General features: G+C 37.3%; 1 protein-coding gene across 8 annotated transcripts in view; it reads left to right on the top strand.

Moving 5' to 3' along the window:
* Positions 1-25607, top strand: part of COL19A1 (collagen type XIX alpha 1 chain) — a 324092-nt gene that overhangs the window by 190901 nt on the left and 107584 nt on the right. The window lies entirely within an intron of this gene.

Raw genomic sequence — 25607 nt, 5'->3', positions numbered from 1 at the left:
GGAGCACCAGAGAATTTATTCCTACATTGGAGAATGGGACAAGGCTTTGATACCCACCTACCACACTGGAAGGGGAAACGGGCAGTAACTTCTGAGGTATCTCCAGGCAAGGCAATTCCTGCAGACTAAGGCAAGCCTCTGGAGAGGAGCACACATGGAAACCATTGGCAGCCAGCACTCATGGTAGCTGGTCCCTCAGTCTGGCACCAACAACATCTGCACCCAGAGGTGGAATAAACACCATCCTTAACATCACCAGTGAAGAGCCCTCAATGGTTTTTGAGGAGAAGAAGACACAATGAAAATGTTGATTAATATTAACCTCACCACAAGAGAAAGACAGAGATAGAGAGACAGAGAGTGTGAGTGCATGTGTTTTTTGGGTTTTTTTTTAAAGATTTTATTTATTTATTTATTTGACAGAGAGAGACACAGCGAGAGAGGGAACACAAGCAGGGGGAGTGGGAGAGGGAGAAGCAGACTCTCCACTGAGCAGGGAGCCCGATGCGAGGCTCGATCCCAGGACCCTGGGACCATGACCTGAGCCGAAGGCAGATGCTTAACGACTGAGCCAGCCAGGCACCCCAGTGCATGTGTTTTATATAGGAGCAAATGATAGAACTATTTTTTAGTCTAATCAATAAGTAATAGAAGGCTAAACTCAGCTCATGCTTATAAAAATAATGTGAAATGACCAGATGGGGCAGACATTAAGGAGAGAGAATGAGCGGAGACAAGGCAATGGGCTTAAGTATCAAAAGTGGTGACTAAAGTACCAAATCTGAAACAGTAATAGTGCCTTCAACCAAAGTAAAAAATACTAGAAGAAAACACTCTTTTGAAGATGAGTCAGTGTCAAGCCTATAGCATTCGAGCCGCCAACAGGATCTGCAAATGGAAATGCACCAGTCCCTTAAAACCTGGATTGAGATCATAAGGAAAAAGGTACAGTTTTCTGTTAGAAAGTCATCAGTTTATGGGTGACACTTAAAGCCACCAGAGTAGATAGGGTGGCCAAGGGAGAGACTGTAGAAAGAAAAGAACTGAGGACAGAACCTTGAAATTAGGGTAAATTTATATACAGGGGTGGGTGGAAGGTGAATGAGAAAGTTAAAAGTACAACTGACCTTGAACAACGTGGGTTTGAACTGTGCAGGTCCAGTTTTAATTATATGGATTTCTTTGAAAAATACAGTCCTATAAATGCATTTTCTCTTCTTTATGATTTTAATACTTTTCTCTAGTTTTATTGTAAGAATACAGTATATAATACATATGTAAAATATGTATTAATTGACCATTACTGTTATCAGTAAACCTTTTGGTCAGTAGTAGGCTATTGGTAGTCATGTTTTGGGGGAGTCAGAAGTTACACACAGATTTTCGACTGTGTGGGGATCAGTGCCCCTCACCCCTGAATTGTTCAAGGGTCAACTGTATAGAGAAATGGAATAAGAGAAAGGTTTTGAAAAGAAGGGGATGGTCAACTGATTGGAAATCCTTTAGAGACATCAGGGAGGATGGGGTCTGAGGAGAAGCCTTTGGTGATCTGGAACAAGGCTGGTTTTAAGAGTGGCTGTGCTGGGCAGAGGCAGATGTGACATTTTATGGGTCTTGGGAGTATAGTAGTTATTGAGAAAGTTAGGGGATTATGGACTATTCTTTTCAGAAACTGAGGTATAAAAAGAGATGGTATAAGATCACATTCGGCGAGGTCAAGGAAAAGTTTTTTGTTGTCATTTTGTTTTGTTTTGTAATTGAGGACATTTACAAACTGAGGCAGGGAAGTCAGCAAATAGGGAGAAACTGCAGTTGCAAGCAATATGGGAAAATAATAAATAAAAGACCAGGCACAAGTGTACATATGAATCAGCAGCTCGACCCTGAGGACACGTTAGAAGAGAGGAGGGACATGAATGCTCCCTTTGGGGACAGAGTAGGAGTCAAGGCACTATGCATATTTATCTCAAACAGAATTTTTCAGCATAGATATGACTTAATAAAACTTTTGCTGTTTATAAGTGGCATTGGTCTCAAGATTGTTCGTGGTTTCCAGGCAAGTAAAATTTATAGGTACTACTTTTATCCTTCATAAACAAGTCCAACTCATTCAAGTAAAAGCAGCAAGAAATATAGAGACAGAGGAAGCCAAACTGAAAAAAAAAAAAAAAGGTGGAAGTGGGATAGGACATTGGGAGAAGAAAACATCTGTTATTGTAATTTCAGAATTTTGCTAGGTTCTTAAGCAGCTGGTGAAGATGTAGGCATTTCCTTCACCCTTACTATCTGTGCCTCTTTGCCTTTGTAAATTACCCATGGTATCTGACAAGAGCTTCTGTTATCTGCTGTTTGTTTGAATTTATCTACTTTGTTTTAGAAAGCCATTTTGCTAGAATACAATTTAACTTCTTAGAAAACTTGGTTTTATTGGTATAATGTAAATGATGTCAGAGTAATATATTGCCAAAATTAAATTGTTCTTATCTTTATTTCTTTTGGCAATTTTTCACTTTTTATGTCTCTATACACATTCCATAAACTGTCATTTATTTTTTTTCTCAAATGATACAAAATTTCTGAAACATGCTAATCAAGGATAATTCCCAAGCTAGGAAATGTCAAGGGACTGATTTACTATCTAAGTAGTCCTGCCTCTGTCTTTTTATCAATAAATCCTTGGGGTTATAGTTATACATTTTTGTAGACTATACAACTAATTTACTATGGGCTTAAAATCACTTTCATTGGAAGCTGATGGAAATGAATATGGTGTATTTCTTTGCAGTTGTTGCCATAGAGATAAAAACCTTTTCAAAGTAAAATGGGGATGGCATAAAAATTACTAATTCAAAAGAAGTTATGCTTCTAATTTAATATTGAAAATGGTGCACTATTCCCTTTCTTTTTTTATTTTGTCAAAATTGCATGACTTGAGTGTGTCTAATGTACTTTCATTAGATAATTTCTAGTATAAGAAAAACTGAAGCAAAGAATGAAATAGGTAAATTCCCCACAGCATTTAGTGGGATGATACTTTCACTTTTAATCTTTTATTCTTAAAATTTAACAACATTCCTAATTATCTCCTCTCATGCTCCACCTCCATACTCCTTCTTTATATCTTGCTATTTAATTTCAAATCTAATTACCTAAAATGGGTTTTCTTAAATACAAACAATTTGCTTTCATTTTATGCCACATTATTTCCAACAATTAGAGACATTTTCTAACAATAACACAGTTACAAAGATAAACAAACCTATGAAACTTACTCAAATCTTATTACTGTTCATGTTCAGATTTTGAAAGTCTTATAGACTTCCCTTGAAAAATCAAATTAAGGCACTCTTGGAAAATATTCTATGACTTAGAATTGTTTTACTAAATGAACCTCATTTTGATTCTGTTACAAAAATGTCAGCAGCAACACTTTCTGGAGACATTGGAATGAGCTAAACCAACACTAAGACAGATGATTAATTAGGTAGGGAAGTGTCAGCCAATGAAACAAGACTGTGGTGGATGATGTGCCTACAACACGTCCGCATGGGAGAGCTATGTGATGGAGAAAGAGGAAAAAGGGACAAGGTCAGAGAAAACAGACTCTACCTTATCTTCATTTTCCTCCTAACTAACTCTGTGTTTGCTTTCTTTTAAAGCCTAGAACACTGTTCACCTAGCCAAAAGCAATATGGGTGGCTCAGTCATTGAGCATCTGCCTTCGGCTCAGGTCATGATCCCAGGGTCCTGGGATCGAGTCCCGCATCGGGCTCCCTGCTCAGCGGGAAGCCTGCTTCTCCCTCTCCCACTCCCTCTGCTTGTGTTCCCTCTCTCGCTGTGTCTCTTTCTGTCAAAGAACTAAAATCTTTAAAAAAAAAAAAAAAGAAGTAGAAGAATTGAAAGGATTGTTCCCATAAAAAAGATAGGAGTTAATGAACTGTGGGTGCTTTGTAACACAATGCTATTCAAGTATGGTGCTCAGACAAGGTGATACAGCACCATGATAAGTACAGAAATTGAAAATGCATGTTTAGAAACTTTTATAACAATTTAATATTGCTGTATATTCTAAACATGGTTATTGGACTCATCCATTAGGCCATAAATGAGTTGTGTGTTATTGAATCACATGGAGAGTAGCTGCCTACCACTCAGGAACAAGAGGGCCACATCAAAACATGGGACATTTTGAGGTTAGCTCATCAACTGTAATCCACACACACACAAAAAAAAGTCTGAGAAAATGTGATCATTTATTTTTATAAATTATTTTCAATTATTTTAAGTTTTAATCAAGTTAGGGAAGTAGAATTGTATTATTTATTTTTAACCCCAGCTAACTAATGGCAAAACAAGCTTCACAGGAGTTTTTGACACCCACGTATTTTCATTAGAAATAAACTAACTGCTGACCATGAAAGTGACTTCAAAGAAATAAAGATCAAAAAGAATTGGTATCAGTTTTATTAGGAAGTATGATCATTAATATATTGAGTTCAGTTCATTGATGGTGAAGTATGAAAGCATAGCATGTCATTTGCAGAGATGGACTGGCTCATGTAGCAATGAATCCATCAAAACGTAAGCAACATTTATACACAAAACAGAAGTAAGTTCAAAAGCAAAAGAATTTTGAAATAATGAACATTGATGTAAAAAGCCAATTGAAGTAAATGTTCAATACTTCATATTTAAACATTAATGCCTTAGAGATGTCTTAGAAAGTAGTACTGTAGATTGCTGAAACAAAAATAAACGTACAATTGCTGAGGCATTAGTGAAAGATGACATCAAAGATCTTTGCTTGGAAATATTGAGTGAATATGTCAAAGATTACATGGCTTGACATATTTTTTAAAAACTAGCTAATATCAACTCAAACAACAAATAAAACTAGCAAAATATTTTTACTACACCTTGCAAATGCACAAATAATGCTCATGTGGCAATTTTTTTGGTATATGTACAATTGTAGATGATGGTGACAAAAGGAAGAATCTTTTTCTTCAGCTTCTTTGCCAACAAATATGACTAGCTCTGAGCTTTAGGAAAATATAAAGGATTACATTGTCTGCACATGTGGTTTAGAGTTCAACTTTTGTACAGGAGTATGTTTCGACGACACAGCTGCAGTAATAGGGAGGTATTCCAGAACGGTTACCCAGACTAGGGAGCTTGCACTAGAATGTAAACCAACACATTGCTTCCTTTATCAGGAAATTCTTGCTAACAAAGAAATATCAACTAAATGAAACGTTAGGCTTAATGGCGTGGTAAAAATTGTTAATTTGTAAAGGTTAGTATGTTAAAATTGAGATTTTTAAAATTTTGAGATAGTACGGAAAATGGTCAAAACAGCTCTTCTTGCATACTGAGTTACGGTTATTGAGGAGAAAAAGTTTGTCAAGTATGTTAGAATTATAGAATCAATTCATTGTTTCTGCAAATTAAGAAACCAGTGGCTCAACATCACTTATCATCAGGGAAATGCAAATCAAAATCACAATGAGATATCAGCTCACCCCTGTTAAGAGTGGCTCTCATCAAAAAAAATAAAGAGAGAGAGAGAGAGATAACAAGTATTGGTGAGCATACTGAGAAAAGGGAACCCTTATGCACTATTTGTGGGAATGTAAATTGATGCAGCCACCATAGGTTCTTCAAAAAATTAAAAATAGAACTACCATATGATCCAGCAATCCCGCTTCTGTGCACATATATCCAAAGGAAATGAAAACAGTATATTGAAAAGGTATCTACACTCCCATGTTCATTGCTGCATTATTCACAATAGCCAAGATATGGAAACAACCTAAGTGTCCATCAACAAATGAATGGATAAAGAAGACATAGTGTATATATACAACGAAATATTAGTCAGCCACGAGATAGGAGGAAATCTATTTAGGACAACATGGATGGACCTTGAGAGCATTATGCTAAGTGAAATAAGTCAGACAGAGAAAGGCAAATACTGTCTGATATGACTTATTTGTGGAATCCAAAAAAGCTGAACACATAGAAAAGGACTAGAATGGTGGTTACCAGGGACTGTGAGGTAGGGTAAGCGAGAGAAAAAGAAGAAACCAGTTTCTTCTCTCCTTTTAAAAAATGTAATTTGGACACTTTTATAGATTTGCTTTTTGCCTATCTTTAGTATTTTTAATAATATCCATACTTCCATGCAAAGGAAGAATGCAATGTATTTTTCAACAGCAGAAGAAAACTAAAGAGGGAAAACTGAAGTTTCTACAGATTGTTGCAGTATATTCCCATAGTTTTACAACCATTATTAAAGAAATAAGTGACAATATCCTGCATCAGTGAAAATTATCAACAAATATTTTTAACATTTGATAGAAGGTTTTGAATTTTATTTTCCACCAGAAGAAGATTCATGCATAAACAAAGAAGATTCATATATAAGAATTCCAGGATGCTGGGGCACCTGGGTGGCTCAGTCAGTTGAGTGTCAGGCTCAGTTTCAGCTCAGGTCATGATCTCATGGGTCATGGGATGGAACCCAAGTCAGGCTCTGCGCTCAGCAGGGAGTCTGCTTGAAGATTCTCTCCCTCTGCCCCTCCCCACCTGCTTATATGCTCTCTCTATCCCTCTCTCTCTAAAAAATAAAAAGATAAAAATAAAAGAATTCTAGGATGCCAAAATCATTTCTTTCATTGAAAAATAATTTAAATTAAACAAAAAATTTATAGGGTAGATTGCTGGAACTGGCTACAGATGAAAGATTAAAGATGAATTAAAAAAAATAACAGCATCATTTCATTTTTTTATAAAAGTTATAAAGAATATTCTCCTGAGTTTGCTGAATCCAGTTTGGAATCTCTTGTTTCCTTCTTATCAACATACCTCTGTTAAACTCATTTCTCTACTGAATATCAGTAAAACCAAACAATGAAGCACTGCAGATAAGTTATGCCCTACAAGTAGCATTGTCAATTCAACTTAGGTTAAATGTTAACAAACAAGAAACAAGCTTTAATATAAAGTTATTTGTTTGTTTTTTAGGGGGAAGGGGCAGAGGGAAAGGAGAAAGAGAATCTCAAGCCAACTCCATGCCCAGAGCAGAGCCCAATGCAGGACTCGATCTCATGACCCTGAGATCATGACCTGAGCCAAAATTAAGAGTGAGATGCTCAACTGACTGAGCCACCCAGGTGCCCCTAGTATAAAGTTTCTATACTAAAACTTTCAGTACTGATATGATTGTTTCATTTGTCTGAGGCACTTAGTATGGGGGATCACTATCTCACTCAGAACTTTTGTTTCATTATAATTGCAAAGGACTAAAAGTTCCAAGCATAATAGTGAATCCTTGTTATCATCATATATACACTTTTAACAATATGTGCAGTTTTATAAATTATTTTATTTTTCCCTGTTTATTTGATTATATTTACTAAAATTTTAATTTATGTCTATTGAATCCAATAGTAAACATGTCCTTATTTCACTTTTTTCTAGTAATTTGCTATTATTATATTTATAAAAGTACCAGTCCATAACAAATCAGAAATTTTAAAAACCAATCCTCCACCACAGAGTTAGAGAAGTACTGATTTAGTAAGTTACATTGACTTTAGGCTAAAAATGTAACAAAATTTTTATCACCAGCAGAAAAATTCATTTTATTTAAATATTGCTAATTAAACATTTAAAATAGTTCAACCTTGTAATAATTAAGAGTAATGTGCACTGAGCCAGGTTAACGTATTTTACTGTCTGCTCTGCTTTATTCCTGGCTACCTATGTTAATTCTTTTGGAATCTAAGTACAAGTCAGGACAAGCAGAGGAGCTAAAAGTCATTTTGTAAATGGAGTTTCTAAAAAAGTATTCTAAGAGGAAAGAGGACTGTCCTTTCTCACTCTTGGTTGGTTTTCTCCTTGGGAAGAAGAAGATAAAAGGGAATGAATGGGTAGAATGTGAACAGTAGTCTGACTTACCTTTGTAAGATCTGAGGATTCATTTTTACACAAAGGAGTTAAACACCCTAGAGCCCAATAAAAAGGCAATTATGTATTGGATAGAGAAGCAAACAAGATACAGTTAAATGTATCCAGGTAAGGATCTGTAAGGATAACTAACTTGGTAGCTGAACTTTAGGCTCATGCTGACTGGTTTTCTTTAGGTAAGATGAACATGCCTAATTTTAGCATGGCTAAAGCTGACTTGGTCACAAAACTGAAAATTTTGGACCATCTCATCAGTTGTTGGTGCTATATCACACCAATAATGTAATCTATATATATGCAATATTACAGCAATATAAATAATATATATGGTAATTCTATATTATTATCCTGGTTACAACATCCTTCTCTGTTAAGGATTATTATCTCCATTTTTCAGAAAAGGACACTGAGGCTTAAAGAACTTAAAGAGCAAGTTAAAGAGTCACAGAGCAAGAAATTGGTAGAGTTGGGTTCTAACGCAAATCCATTGCCAAGCTATGGTTCCATAATAGCCGTTTTTCAAACTGTGTGCGATGATCCATCAGCAGGTCAGAAATCAACTTAATAGGTCCTAATAAGACTTTTTAAAAAAGAAATAGAATACAACAGAATATTCAAAAGAGTTTAACCAATGCAGTGGAAAATGCCTGACATCAGATGATACTGATTTTGTAACTGATACTGGTACAAAAGCTTCTCTGCCTCTTTGTCTCTGCCCAGCCCCTCTCTGGGGTTGCCTTGATTTATTTCCCTACCAACACTTTCAACTTTCCTTCTCTCCCCTGACCTACAACTTGTGCACATGAATGTTAGCTGGTAGGTGGAAGTGCTCCTTCTGCCGTAGAATGGCCTTGGTGGTAGCCAAAGCAACCCACCCGCCTTGCCAATGGAAAGAGGGCCATTCATCACTTGATGGGTTCATACCTTATGTGGAGATCTGGTTGCTTGAGATTTTCATTAATAAAATGCTAACCTCTGCATCACTTCAGCAATGCAAACCCTTAAAGATCATGAGTTCTGGAGTCGCACAGACTGCTAGAGGAGTCCCGGTTCTGTGACCCAGGGAATGCCATCGTCTCTGAGCCTTGGGTTCTTCAGCTCTGCGGTGAGAATGACACCAACAATGCCTAGCCTGACGTGATGATTAGAAAAACATATATGGAATGTAGCCAGGACAGGGCCTGTCACATGTCAGGTGCTTGTTAGCTGCTAAATGGGATATCGTACTTACAATAGTAATTTCCAAGTGAAATCTATCAGTATTAAAACCAAGGAAAAGATTTAGTGGTTCTTTTAGCATCCCAGAGACGTTTGTGGATTTGTCACATAACACATTTGCCCTGAAGAAGTGCAACCAGTCAACAGGTGCTTGGCCGCTGAAATCCAGCCTGTGCCCCACTAACCAACTTGTTTGGCTGTAGCCGCCAGGAGGAAGGGTGTCTTTGTCTCATTAGCACAAAGAAGATTCATATATAAGAATTCCAGGATGCTGGGGCACCTGGGTGGCTCAGTCAGTTGAGTGTCAGGCTCAGTTTCAGCTCAGGTCATGATCTCATGGGTCATGGGATGGAGCCCAAGTCAGGCTCTGCGCTCAGAGCCTGTTTGGCTGTAGCCGCCAGGAGGAAGGGTGTCTTTGTCTCATTAGCACAAAAGTACCCTATCAGCTAACTGTCTCCTGGGTCATCAAAGTCATTTAGTACTAGCCTATGGGAGCTCAGAAGTGCCATCTGGTGGACTTTTCCATTTAATAAAGTGCTAGATGAATAAACTTTTACTAAAATTGGCTCTCCCCAAAACATGTGTATCTCTAGAGGTATTATAGGACAGTTTGGGGAGGTTCTTCTCTTTGTCATCATATAGACACATGTGAAGTCCAGCAGCACATCAAGACTAAACTATTTATAGCATAGGTTGACAAAGTACTTTCTGAAATGTTTTATGGACTACAAATGTTTCATAAGGAGTCTTCATGCTTTCTCTTTCCATTCCTTGATGTTATGAAATATGACAAAAGGCTTTTTTAAGGTCACTATATATCTAGCCTATTGAACACAGATACTCTGTTTCAAAGCTCTAAGAAACTGATACTTTGGATCAGTAGACCCAGATTTAATTTCAGCTGGCTCAGATTACATTTTAAATTCCATTTCAAAATATCTGCCATTATTGTGTTATTAGAGATACTACTAATGTTTTATGTAACTGGAAGTCCTTATGATCCCCAATTAGGTGTTTTAAAATTTAGCTGCATGAATTAAAATATTGCAAGTGAGTTATGCTATTACAGCCCTTACCATATGTTACTAATTGAATTGACATTTTACAGGATGAAGTTTTTCTAACAGAGAAAAATAAAATGGTGCTAAATTCCTGAATTCCTTGGGCCATTAGTTCTTTTCTTGGATGAAAGACTTGAGCAACATTAGACCCCAATATACAAAACCTGAAAAAAAAGAATTGAGACTTTGCCTCATATTATAATAAATAGTCTCGTACTTGTTGTACGTCTGTATTTTGCTACTTTGGAAATATTTTCCTTTGGAAATATTATCTACATACACACACACACACACACACTCCCAACAAGGATGAGTACAAAATTATTGAGTACAAAAATATTGTTAAAGGCTATATACAAAAAATAATTTATACAAATTTCAAAATATGACACTATTAATATTTATATGTATACACATATGTGTTTGTTTTTTAAAAAGAATACATGGACCACAAGGATAACATCAAACTCATTAAAGTTACACCTTGAGAGTAGTGAGGGAAACGACTAGAGGTGGTCCAAAAGTACTTCCATTTAATCTGTAACATTTTGTTTATTTTAAAAAAGATTTGAAGAAAATATTACAAATATTACCGGTTGTTAATTCTATATTGTGGGGAAAGTAATCATTTGTTATGTTACTCTTTTTATGTATCTGCATTTTTAAAATTCTCAACAAAATAATTTCAGAGTACTTAAGAGGGTTTTTATCTTGTGTTCCCTACAACAACAATATTAACAGAAATAAAAATAAAAACATCACTAGAGCCTAAAGAATTTTTGAGACATAATTAATCCCACAGTTTGGGTATTGATCCTTGTCTAAAAGTATGGTAATGAATGAGATCACATTCTTTTTTTTCATTAGCGCAAGCTCCTCATTTTTCCAGTATCTTTTCAACAAATTACACTTAATTCCATTTTAATTGTTAGCACAGTCCAAAAGTAAGAACAAATATTTATTGAGCACCTACTGTTTGCCAGGTATTATTGTAGACATTGAAGATAGAACAATGAAAACAATAGACTGGGAGTCAGCAAACCACGCTTGGTCTAAATCTGACCCACTATCTGTTTTTGTAAATAAAGTTTATTGGAACATATCCATGCTCTCCTTGCATATTTTCTATGGCTGCTCTACAACAGAGTTCTCCATAAATGCCTACCCAGTCTTCGGTACAGAAGGTTCCAAGCTTTCCCAGAGAGGTTAAGCTGCATGGGGGCATGGAGGAAGTTGAACACATTCAGATGTAGGGCTTGTAGATCAGTTACATTCTTGGCAAATATGAAGGAAAACTATATCCCAAATGGTCTTTTTAAAAGTTAGTATTGTGGTCACCTACTGGCTTAAAATAGAACCTTATATAGAATGTGCTAACATTACCATGTCACCGTGGCTGACTTATGGGTAAGATATGTGCACGGAAATAGTGGTAATCTGCACTCATCAGCTACCTAGTTCTCTTCTCCTCTGAGCATGGGTGAGGATTGGTTGGATAACTGGCAGAGTTGGAACTGAAGTTTTCGAATGTAAACAACATTTTGCCTAAGGAGGTGGTATTCATAGCTTTGGCCTTAGCCTCTCAACGAAATGCATATTCTATCCTGACTGTTTTTATTTGAATATAATGGACACACAATGTTGCATCAGTTCAGGTATACAACATAGTGATTCCACATCTCTGTAGGTTATGCTATGCCCACCACACGTGTAGCTACCATCTGTCACCATACAACGCTATTACAATGTTATTGACTCTATACCTGTGCTGTAACTGTTATTCCTGTGACTTATTCATTCCATGAATATTCAGATTTACAAAGGACAAACTAGGGCCCTTACTCAGAGTAAAAGCTGAACTCCCTACAGTGGCCTACAAGGTTCTGCTCCACAGGCCCCGTAGACTCTACCTCCTCTCTCCTCTCACACCATAGTAGCCTCGCTGGCTTTCTGCAGTTCCTTGAAATTTCCACTTTGGGCCCTTGTACTTGTCACTTCCCCCAGATTTCCAGACCTCTTTGAGATCTTTCCTCTCAGGTCATCTTTGCAACACAGCATTCTCTGACTTCTTCACAATACTCCCTACCCCCTTCTCCTGTTTTCTTTTTGGTTGCATCTGTCACTATTGACCACACTAAAACTTACTTATTCTGTTACTGTCTGTCTCTGTAATAGACTTTAAGCTCCATGAGGGCAGGTATCTTTTTATTCTGGTAGGGTGGATGCAGCTAAGGCTGAGAGATTATGTGACTTATCAGGTTTGCTTAGCTCATAAATACAAGAGAAGGTACCAGTGATCAGATCTCTGACTTCTCAAATAATGCATACTGTTTTCCATCCTTTCATTGTTGTTAAGCCAATGATCAGTTATTTTTGTCATAAATATATGAGAATCTATATTCACCTTAATTGAATATATACCTTTCTGTATAATATAAAATATGACCACGGACAACCAAATATACTACATATTTAAAGTATGCCAAAATAGAAATATTGCTATTCTAATAATCCGAAGCCATTTATATCCAAGTTTCACATAACTTCTAAATCTTGAAAATAATGGTGAATTATACTTTTTTCTTGGATCTCTTAAGCAACTTTAATTTTTTGTGTGTGGGGGGGGAACCCTTATACAGAGAGAAGAAGAGAAATATTCTAATACTAGATTATAAGCCCATCAAGGGTAGAAGCTGTGTCTAATTTTCTCTTTAATCTCCAATAATCAACATATAGTAAGCACTGTAAGTAATAAGTAATAAATGTACAAACGCTCATTATTGATCTAAGATTATGTGTTTACTTTGTTTTCTGAATCATTTGTGTTTGTCATTGGCAGTTCATTTCTCATTAAGGTAGTAAACAAATCTATAGTTCTGATCATTTGCAACATTAATTCTTCTGTAATTTTAGTTATTGATGTTTCTGGAGGATTTAAATTAAGGTTCTGTCTTCAGGAGCCCAAACATCCAAATGAACCTATGAACTTTACCACATGATTTTATGTTTAGAATCACAAATACAAACAATTGGGTTTTTCTCCTCACCTCTGGAGAGCTCGATATCAAATAGACCCCATCTACATGTGTTCTCTCCTTTGAATGGACTTAACTCCTATTTCTTTGATATGATTTTACTTAAATAATCAGATAAAAATACTATATATAAGGAAAAGGTAATGACATAACTCCTTGCATTTATACTTTTTCCCAAGCTGTTGGTTTCTCAGCCATAATCCAACAATAAGGGCTTTTTGTCTTTTATTAGCCTCTCAGGATTCATTTGTTAAGTCATTGGGACCTTTGGTCATCCATTACTTTAGGGCATCTTTGTAGCTTTGATCTTATATTTTAAAAGCCATCCAAACTATGACATTATTTTCCAATAAGGACTCTAAGTTATTGGTTGATCATAATATAAAAGAGATTATAAACTACATTTGCATATTTCTGTGTATTAGTTTAAACATCTTTTTTTTTTCCCCCTGCAAGGTCTTTCACTTGAGTTAGGCCAGCTAACTGACATATTGCTCATTAATCATACATATTAACTAGAGTAGTTAAAGTTTTAAAATCCAACGTACCATTCTGTCCACAGGGACTAGTCCTTGTTTTCTAAATGTGATGACATATGCTTCAGACACTGCTAATTAGGTCTTTCCCTTGAAAATTCATCCTGACATGTTTCAAGAACATTTTTCCCCCTTGAGTACGAGTTCATTAAATTATTAATATCCTTGTATAAGTCTTCCAGGATTACTTACACAAAGCAGCTTTCTCTATTTTAAAGCCAGAGTTCACAGTGAACAATAAAATAGATCTCGCATCCTTGTATATCTTCTTTCCTAGTCAAAAACAATGGGTTGGGCAAATATCAGAGAATAATAGATATTATATTCAGGAACATAAAATATTAATGGAAGGTAAAAACTATTTTGTACATGTAAATGGAAATGTGTATTAGTCAGGGTTCTCTAGAGAAACAAAACCAAAAAGATATGTATACATAGAGTTATTTTAAGGAATTGGCTCACACAATTATGGAGGCTTAGTAAATCCAGAATCCGTGGAGTAGGCAGGCAGACTGGAGACTGGAGAGGTCAGTCTTTGTTCTATTCAGACCTTCAACTGATTGGACAAGTCTCATATTATGGAGGACAGTCTGCTTATTCAAAGTCTACTGATTTAAATGTTAATCTCACCCCAAAAAACACCTTTACAAAAACACCCAGAATAATGTTTGACCAAATGATGGCCCAGTCAAGTTGACACCTAATTTTTTTTTTTTTAAGATTTTATTTATTTATTTGACAGAGAGAGAGAGAGAACAAGTAGAATGGCCGGCAGAGGGAGAGGGAGAAGCAGGCTCTCTGCTGAGCAGGGAGCCAGATGTGGGGCTCGATCCCAGGACCCCAGGATCATGACCTGAGCCGAAGGCAGCCACTTAACCGACTGAGCCACCCAGGCGCCCCAACACCTAAAATTAACCACATAAGATGCTATTTCAATAATCAACACCTGATTATCTGCACAAATGGAAGTGTTGCCATAAGCAACATAAGCTGTTGAGCTGCTATATTAAATGATAACTTTGTAGTAGTTTTACCTTCCTGCCTATTATCTATGTAGACAGGCACTTAGATCACCCTCTATTATATGACTTTTTTAAGATAAAACTTCCAGTAGCTTCCCATAATAATCAAAATAATAGAACTTAGAACCCTCATCATAATCTATGAGGGCCAGTATAATCTGGCCTGCCTACTACCCCCCCCCCCCACTGCACCCCGCAATGGGCTTGCTCCTCTCTAGCCACCTGTGTTTCTTGCTATTCCTTGAACAAGCCATACTCAGGGCTTATTTCTTGCTGTTCCCTCTGCTGGATGCCCTTTCTCAGACCTTGCATGGCTCATAGACTCACTTGGTTCAAGGGTCTGATTTTTCTATCTAAAACTGCACACCTCCCTATATAACTTTATTTCCTTCAGTCTGCTTTATTTTTTTTATAATTCTTATTGCTATCCAAAATTCATATCTTTATTTTTTTAGTTATCAAATATGCAGTAAGTATAACATAGTGGTAATGATCAGAGATGATACAGCCAAGTTGCCTGGATTTCTACCTTTGCTACTTTCTAACCAAGTGACCGTAGGCAAATTGCTTGTCTCTCACTTGCCTCATCTATATGGCAGAGATACCTCAAAGATATTTTGAAAACTTAATGAATAAATAGATGTAAATTGCTTAGGATGGTGTTTGGCACAGAGTAAGGACCATCGGTTATCTATTACTATTATTGTTCCCAATAAAAGGACAAGATTGAAGATATTTCCAGAACATAGAAAAGGGTCTGGCTATATTAGGGGCTCAGTAAATGTTTGTAGAATGAATAAATGAATGAATGAATGAACAAATGAATCTGGGCATATGCTGCCTGAGAGTGGGAAAAATGTCCTACAAAGACACAGTGAAGAGGTGGCAAATGAACAAATGAAGAGTTTAAAAGTTGTAATGGAAGTTTTGCATGCTTGAGAAAGCTGAATTGGGTAGGTTTTATGTATGAATCCGTATGTATATAGGCATGTATATATGTATGTATGCTGGGAACAAGATGTAGCTGGGATTTCTGCCTATAGGATAGATCCCTAAAGGGGATGGAAAAACCAAAGGAGAACATAAAAAGAATCCAGCAAATGACCCACCACCAGAGCTGCAAAGACCAAGTGGGACACTAGCTTTCCCAGGAAATCCTAACCTTATGCTGGAAAAGATTGGAGCTGAAGGAGAAAGAGACTGTCCGGAGAGACAGATTGATGAGGCTACATTCCGAATTACTTCTACCCAGTCATAGTTTCAAGTGACATTGGGAAGTGAAGTTTAAAGAAATGTTAGGTAGTATTCAAATCAAGAAAAAATATACCCAGTATTGGCATAATGGCATGTCCTCAAGTGTTCAGTGTTTGAAGGTCATCAGTGTATTTCCCAATACTTGGATCAATCAAGAATCGAGCAAAAAATAAGGAGTAATGGGCTGGGAAATGCCTTCTAAGCACACTTGATTGAAAGGTTGTTGATAAATATCAGAGGAGAAAAGGACCAAAGAGGATACACATATCTGTCAGTACAGAAGAATCCAGGAAAATCTCTCCCTGTTTGAGAAGACATTTTAGGGTTTGGTCCCCCATCAGTCCACTGCTGAGGGTGTACAGATGCCTTCCTCCCTACCTTTCACTCCCATGCTGGTGACCGTCCCTCTCCCTCTCCCTAAACAGAAGACTGAGGAGAGTTATTCCAAGGTAGCACACGATCAGGACAGGAAGGAACTTAATTCTCACTCCCCCACACCGCCCCAAACTCCTAAGCTTACTCATAACCAAATGACCAAGTCTATCCAAACCATTGTTATGAATAACTGTCCCTCCTCTCCTACTTTGAAGGCAAGATCCAGGTCTTAGTCATCTTAATGTATTTTCCCCTTGCACAGTATGGAAAACACAGTACAGTTTTCTTAAATTCACCCATCTTTTTGTTAGGGTTTGATTCTGAAGTCAGCTTTTAAATATCCAAATGCAATTTGACCTAGCAAATTCAAATTGATGAATTGAGAATTATGCCCTGAAAATTCTCTTTTGAAATCAGGTGACCTGTATAGTTCATCTTATGGATCCTCTGGAATTCTCTTCCATTACCAGGCAATTATTGGATAGCTGCAAAATGTATTCTTATGAATTTATTTGATGCTGGTTAATCAATTCTGCACATTGAAAATACAGTTCTAAAAGTCCACCCCTGAGGGTACATTTCATCTTTTAAAATAGGCAACTCAAAAATGCTGAAATTATACTATTACTTTACGTTAATTGAAATCAAGATATAAAATGTCATTAATGATTTCTTTGTCCCAGTGCTGGCTGGTGAGGCTAAGTGTGTTCAGACTCTGACCTCTCTGACCACATTGTTTTTATTTTCACATTTCCGTGAAAGTAGACATGACAATTTATGTGCATTATTTTTCCATCTACATGTTGATTTTATCTACCCTAAATTAGAAATATAACAGTTCCCCTAACAAAGGTGAAAGATTAATTTCGGCCTTCACAAGGCATTCTGAAAGTGCTTAGAGATGTGGCAGACCAGTGGCATCACCCTCAGACAAGAAAGGTAGTGTATAATGCCTGATTCCCCTTTTCTAGTCCGTAAGCATGCTTGCTGTGAATTTCCAGTTATGGAGGAAAAGAACATTTCACAGTGCACTTCCAGCATCCACCCTCTTAATGTGGTGCAAAGATGTGAAAATATATTCACAGCATGCTCAGGAAATTGTTTAGCCACACCCTACTGCTGCCCCACCCATGATACCAAGATGAGTCAAGTGCCTTGGCAGAGATTGACAATGGCAGGCATAGAAAACAGAGCCAGAAATTGGGCCTGAGAGAGTTGGTGGTTTGGCAAGGCAATCAGGAGTCCAAACAAATCCTAATGGAAGGTTGTGGTTGGCAGGTTGGAAGGTCCGCAGAAGTCAGGGTAGGTTCTGAGGCGAGGGCAAAGAGAAACAGGAGAGCAGGTAAGACCTCAGGAGACCCAAATTCCGAAAGACAGAGTGATAAGTAACTGGGACATTTAAAAATCTGCCTTGGTTGTGAGAAAATAAGAGAAACTCAACAATTACAGCAGCAAAGTAAATTGTGAATGATCAGGATACCCACCAAGGAAACCTTAATCCTGAGGATAATGGATTTTAAGATCTCAGATATACTTGGGCTTAAATTTTGGCCCCACCAATTAAGAGGAGAGTGATTTGGAGCTAGATGTTTAACCTTTCTTTCTCTGTAAAGGGGTGACAGTACCACCCACCCACAGTAGCTTTGAAAAGACTGAGTAAAATAACATTAAGTCATTGCTTAGCACTCTATGCCTGGACCATGGCAAGCACTTGATGAATGGTAACCATTTTAATAATTGTTAGTCATAGACTTTTCTTATGTTTTTGTGGTATACCACGGGTAGCTCAGAGTACAGAGGGAAAAGCTGATTGTTGGTACATCCAATAAGAAGGGGGTTAAGAGGTCAGACTTTGAAGTTACTTATCTTCATGACCAAATTAGTAACAACATAATAACTTAATAGGAATACTAAACAGTGACTATAGACATTACTGACCACAGACCAGACCATTTGGCTCAGTCCAATGCTTTGATGAAGTGTTATCATTTATTCAAATTATCACTTATTCCATTGTAGCTGAGGAGGTTTAGATAATATTGTCGTATTTCCAACTTGTTTTGAAAAGTCACTTTTCAAAAGTTACTCAAAGTCTGTACAAGGAAAAGAAAGGGACAAAAAGATGGGGAAAATGTACAATTTAGAAATTTTGAGATCTCACCCTAAATGAGGAAGGCAATATTGAGAATGGCATCACACTATGGATTCATCTTTCCTTAGCTCTAAACCTATTTCAAATCATTTGTCCATGCTGAATTACATCTTCTTCCCATGTCCTTACAAGAGCCACTTGTCTGATCCCTGAAATAATGAGAACTTTATGACTAGAGTTGTTGCTGTCAGAGATGTATTTTTAGATATCTGTTAAGAAGTAAAATGCATTTAGGATATTACGCATTGCTTACATAAGTATTCCTTTCCCATTTTTTTTCACATATCATTGATTGCAAAATGTGGTAACTTTTTACATCAGTCATAAATCTTATTTCCGCTCACAATGTAAAAAGAGACAACTAAACTTCCCAAATAGTCTGTAATGTTTTCCTGTGTAATTAACACCTCATTCACAGTTGTGGGTGCCAGTCAAGGCCCTGTCTCCTCTTCCTTGACATTTCCTTGATACCTTGTTCAGGCTGAGCTGATGCCTAAGAGTGTGCTAAATACACACACGGGAACAGGGAAATATTTGAGAGGAGCCAGCTGTATTAGCAAGATCTGGCAATTTAGAGAGACCACTTTCACATGTGTCTCCTCTGTGGGCTCGCAGTCTGCATACCATCCTTTATTTAAGTCTGATTACTGCTATAACCTTGTCTTCATCATCATCATCCTCATCAGCAGCAAAAACCATCTGTCAGATAAGTACCAGTAGCCCATTATTTGCATTCTTTCTCTTCTTAATGTTCCTGCAGGGCCAAGTGTTTATAAATCAAGTGACTAATTTAAGATACATGTGCTCTCATACTGCAAGTCATCCTGGAAGGATGGTTATTTTTAACTGTTGAAAATTTGTAGATGTCATTTATTTAAGTAGCCTTGTTTTTTTGTTTTTTGTTTTTTGGGGTTTTTTTGTCTTCCTGACAATAGTGACCCTCTGTGGCCTTGCACTCAGCAAAAGCAGATGGCTGAAGTCATTAGATAATTCAAATAAAATCATTCTATTGTTGAAATATCCTGGTTTCATTTTTTAAAAAACTTACTGTAACCATACATTCAGAAAAATGTATGCATCATAAGGATATACAGCTTGATGATTTTTCAGATATTGAGCACATCCAGGTCACCGGCACCCAAGTTCAACACATCAGCGTCACCCACACTGTAAAATCCCCCTAGTGCTCTCCACCACTCCCTGCTCCCACAGCGGTAACCTGTCATAACGTCTAACAGCATGGATTAACTTTGCCCGAGTTTATTCCTTTTATAAATTGATGAACACTGTGTTTGTAAGAGTCACTTGTCTTGTTGCATGTAGTTGTACTCCATTCATTTTTCTTGCTGTATAGTATTCCATTGTATGAATGCCCCACAATGTATTTCTTATATTTCTATGCTTCATGGGCACCTTGATTGTTATTTTAGATGAAAAAATTTCCACATACATAGTTAAGAGTTGGTTACACTTTTTAATTCATGCACAATCCATATTTTAGGTTTTCTTGATATATTATCAAACATTTTTAAATGAAAAAAAAAATGTGGAGAATTGGGCAGAGGATGGTAGAAGAGCAGGACGGGAAGGAATTATTACCCACCACGTATTAGATGTCATGTCATGAATATTGTTGCTGTCTTTTATTGTGGAAAAATATGTATTATGTAAAATTTGCCATCTTAACCATTTTCAAGTGTGTAGTTCAGTAGTGTTAAATACATTCATATTGTTGTGAAAAAGAACTCCAGAACTCTTTCAGCTTGCAAAACTAAAACTCTATCCCCATTAAATAACTCCCCTCTAACCTCTTCCCCCAGCCCCTGGTAAATACCATTCTACTTTCTGGTTCTATAAATCTGACTACTCTAGATACCTCATATGAGTAATGCATTCAGTAATCATACAGTATTTTCGTTTAGTAACTTATTTCACTATGCTTGTTTCAATTAGCATAACATCATCAAGGTTCATCTATGTTGTAGCCTGTGTCAGAATTTCCCCTTTTTAAGACTAATATTCCATTGTATGTATATACCACATTTGTTTACCCATTCACCGGTTAGTGGACATTTGAATTGGTTCCACCTTGTGGCTATTCTGGGTCGTGCTGCTATGAACATGGATGTACAAATTCAAGAGCCTGCTTTCAGTTCTTTTATTTATATGCCCAGAAGAGGGATTTCTAGATCATATGGTAGTTCTACTTAAAAATTTTTTTAAGAATCTGCCTAATGTTTTCCATAGCAGTTGCAATATTTTGCAATCTCACCACGTGTGAGTTAAGTGTTCTAATTTTTCCACATCCTTGCCAACACTTTCCTGTTTTTTGAAAGAAAGCCATCCTAATGGGTGTATATGGTAGGAATTGACAGATGATCTCTTTTTTTAATGCTTAGCAGGCGTGTTGTGAGGTAGAAATATCAATTTTACAGAAATGAAATCTTGACACAAAAAATTTCCATAAAAGAAAAAGCTGGGACTCCAATCCAGGTGCTCTTGAACATGACAATGGGCTTTTTATTCACATAAATTCACATAATCACAAAACTAATTGGGCTTTTTTGTTCTAAGCTACAAGATTTACAAGATATTTGCGGCTCTACATGATTGTCTAGCTTTAAATATGAAAAAGAGCTTGAGGCTTAGAGTAGGGGTTCTCAAAGTGTAGTCTTTAGGCCAGCAGCAGCAGCATTACTGGGAACTTTTTTTTTTTTTTTTTTTTTTTTTACAGAGAGAGAGACAGCGAGAGAGGGAGAAGCAGGCTTCCCACAGAGCAGGGAGCCTCATGCGGGGCTCGATCCCAGGACCCTGGGATCATGACCTGAGCTGAAGGCAGACGCTTAACTGACTGAGCCACCCAGGCGCCCCTACTAGGAACTTTTTAAAAATGCAAATTCTCACGCCCTGCCCCAAGACCTGATAAATCAGAAACTCTGGAAGTGGGGACACAAATCTGTTGGGCTTTTTTTTTTTAAGTATAGTTGATATACAATATTATAGTAGTTTCAAGTATGCAACATAGTGATTCAACACTCATATCCATTACAAAATAATCACCACAATAAGTCTAATTACCATCTGTTACCATACAAAATTATTACAATATTATCAACTTTCTTCTCTTTGCTGTACTTTACATCCCTGTCACTTATTTATTTTATAACTGGAAATTTGTACCTCTTCATCCCCTTCACCCATTTCAGCCATTCTCCCACCCCCCTCCCCTCTGGCAAGCACCAGTTTGTTCTCTGTATTTTGGAGTAGGTTTTCTGTTTTGTTTTGTTTTGTTTTGTTTGTTCATTTGTTTTGTTTTTTAGATTCCACATATGAGTGAAATCATATAGTGTCTTTCTTTCTCTGTCTGACCTGACTTAAGTCACTTAGCATAATACCCTCTAGGTCTATCCATGTTATGGCAAATGGCACGATTTCATTATTTTTTTATGGTGGAGCAATATTTCAGTGTGTGTGTTTGTGTGTGTGTGTGTGTGTGTGTGTGTGTGTAATATATTCTTTGTTCATCTACTGATGGACACTTAGGTTGCTTCCATATCTTGGCTATTGTGAACAATGCTGCAATAAACATAGGGGTGCATATATCTCTCCAAATTAGCGTTTTCTTTTTCTTTAGCAAATGTAGTAGAATCAGTATGGTAGTTCTATTTTTACTTTTTTGAGGAGCTTCCAACCTCCACACTGGCTGCATCAGTTTGCATTTCCACCAACAGTGCACGAGGGTTCCCTTTCCTCACATACTGACCTGTTTTAACTAGCCCTCCTGACGATGCTGATGTACAATCAGGTCTGAGCACCCCTGGACTTAAATCATTAGACAAATATCTAAACCGCTGTCTAATAATCTTTACACTATTTCCAAACAGGAAACTTACATGTTGAGCACTTTGAGGTTTCCAGGGCAACCTGACAGGGTAAATCTGTTTTGTGCTTTATACCCCTGTTTCCAGAAAAGTGGTGGATTAGCCCAATTGTGATTATGCTGGAACAGTAGGTCCCCATCCACTTGGAGATCCAGCCAGATTCCAATTTATCACAATTGCTTATGAACAAATGGCCACCTGGGAGCAGGCATCCTAACCAGGAAGGCCATCCCAGCTCAGCATTTGTCTTTGTCTGCCGGGATTTTCTTCCCCACCCTCATCCAAGTCCCTACTTTTTGTCTCACATTACAGTGGGTCTTGAGCAAGCCTTGCAGTGAAGGCACTGAAACAGAAGGAGGCAGAAGTGGGAACAACCGTGAGACAGCCATTCCTCCCATGGAATCACCCCCACCAACAACAGCCCTCACCCCTGGCCTCACACAGTTCCCTAGAGCCCTGTAAGGAAAAGAACAGAGGTTCATAGATCACACTTTCCTCAGAAAAACTGGAGGAATCTGATTTTAGTCCTAGGATGAGAGTTGTGGTTTATGCCTGCTATCTTGGCATATGTTATTAAAAATACATACATAAATAATAAATAATATTAATATAAAATATTCCCCAAATTATCCTGACTTAAACAATAAAATTCACCCTACCAAAAATCTACATTATCCCTTAGGGAGGCTTTTGCCTTTCCTGAATGCTTGTAAGTGAAAAAACCAAAAGATGTTTTGGAGGAACAGGAGAATGGGAGACTGTTCAGTACAGCTGGAGACCTTGAATGGGAGGGAAGAAGACAAAGGAGTGAATTCGTGGGGCTCCTTGGAGAGAAGAAAGATGATGCCTGGGAGTAGGCCCACAATTTCTGTCATTACGGTAGTTCAAGGCCACTCCCAGACATCATCTTCTGGAGCTTCCATCATGTTTACCCTCCTGCTCTGTCCTGTCAGAGCCCCCTTCATAGATCACTGAAACTTAAGACTTAAGCTAAAGTCCTAAGTCCAAATGTACTTAAGGCATATTTGGCTGTATGGCTGAGAAAATGGGGACTGTGTTGCTTTGTAAAGAAAATCTTTAAAAAGTATGCCAATCAGTATGAGGGTGTAACTAGGAACTCAAGCCTATGAACCACGTTTAAACTGAAAAGACCATGCCATCTGAAGTGATCTGCTGCACACAATATGTTCCAGTAACTTAAGGGCCCTAAGAAATAGTTTCCCTGCATATCCGCCCTTAGCAAGGATGCGTAAACGAAAGCAGCATTCCGCCGTGCTCCTCCAGCATACACATCAGTGCACTCTGACAATTGTGAGGCTGACTTAAATGATCATGTAAATCAGCAGTGATATGCAAGAATTTGTTTGCTTGCCCATACCGGACTGAATCGTGAATGTTTGTACTCCTCATCCTAAGACATGCCAATGGTATGTTACGCTATCGGACATTTGGTTTGCCTTACCCATTCACTCTGTGATAAAAGTTGATCAATAGTCAGCCTCATTTTCCCCACTTCCTGCCTAGATCAATAAACATTTCTCCTTTAAAGAAAGGAGAATGCACACAGAAGTTGATCCCATGGTTTTAACTTACCTCAACCTAAAAGAAAGAACCAATCAGACACTTCGATGCCATTGATTTTGTTTCTTTGTGCTCTTGTGAATAAATAAATTACAGTGCTTCCACTTTCTAAGTAAACTTTTTATCATTGATTAGTCCTCAGGGTCTAATTGACTTACATTTACTAAAAGACCCAATATATTGATTTTCAGAATGTGTAAACTACAAGACCAGAAAATGATGTACATGGGTATAACTTTTAATAAGTATACAGACTATTAAATTATATATTCATTCCACTGTTACAGTTCCCCAAAGGAACTCCCAGGCTCAGATCTCTGCAACAGGCAATACATGAAAATACCACTAATTATATTTCCATTTTTGATAAAGTTTTAAAAAATTTGTTCTGTAGATGTTAGCTAGGATTGTTTATAAAAACAGCTGCTATTTTTATATGAACTCTTGATGGTGTGCATTTAACTTACTACCTTCAACAACAGTGCATTTCCCACCCAATCATAGTGTGGTAGGTGCTTGCTTATCTCCCAAAGTTTACTCCACTGGTTTAACTGGCACTGGACTTCCCACCCCACTCCCAGCCTCGACGAAAACCAGAAAGAGGAAGCAACTTTGCCTGACACTTTCCGAGCAAGAAAATTAGTGAATGAAATGGGCCTTTCTGGGTTTATGTTTACAGTTCTCCCCCCAAAAAACGTTGAAAGATTAATCCAATACTTTCTTTGTCAGTAGCAACAAATCTTAATATGTATTAATATACTACCAATATGATAATAAAATAATTAGTAACAATGAAGTAGAGTGACCATATTTATAAAACACGTGCAGAGGGGCGCCTGGGTGGCTCAATTGGTTAAGCGTCCAACTCTTGATTTCGGCTCAGGTCATGATCTCAGGGTCCTGAGACCAATCCCTGCATCAGGCTCCAGGCCCCACCTTCAGATTCTCTCTCTCTCCCCTCCCTCTGTCCTTCCACCACTACCCCCCCACCCCCAGCTCCCATGCTCTAAAAAATAAAAAATAAAATAAATAAAATATGTTCAGAAATGCTTCTTATTCAAAATGTATGCTTTCAATACCTAAGCTTACATCCTTCTATTAGAAAAGGAAAAAAAAATTTAAAAGTAAGTTTATAAAAAATAACTAACTGCCTTTTAAATGATATTAGACACACAGTCAGCTAGAGATGTTAGCATAATCTTATTTTTCTAACTCTTGCGATTGAAATTTAGCCAGTGGTCAACTTGGGAAAGTTAACATTCAATGTGATATCGAAGATTGATAAGCAAGGGGTATTTATTTTAGTTTAGTTAAAAAATAGCTTAACCATCCAAAGGGATGAAAAGAGCTAGTTGATGTGCTTTATACAATACATAGGATTATGGTATGGCTTAGGGTAGTGCTTTTCACACTTTAGTGAGCATAAGAGTGACCTGAAACGGTTTTAAAATGCAGATTCATGACTTCCTTCCCAGAGATTCTAAACCAGTAAGTCTAAGATGAAGCTCCAGAATGTGCATA

The sequence above is a fragment of the Phoca vitulina genome, unplaced genomic scaffold (genome assembly GCF_004348235.1).
Source record: "Phoca vitulina isolate PV1807 unplaced genomic scaffold, GSC_HSeal_1.0 scaffold11, whole genome shotgun sequence".
NCBI lineage: Eukaryota > Metazoa > Chordata > Mammalia > Carnivora > Phocidae > Phoca > Phoca vitulina.
This window is presented reverse-complemented; position numbering and strand designations above follow the sequence as displayed.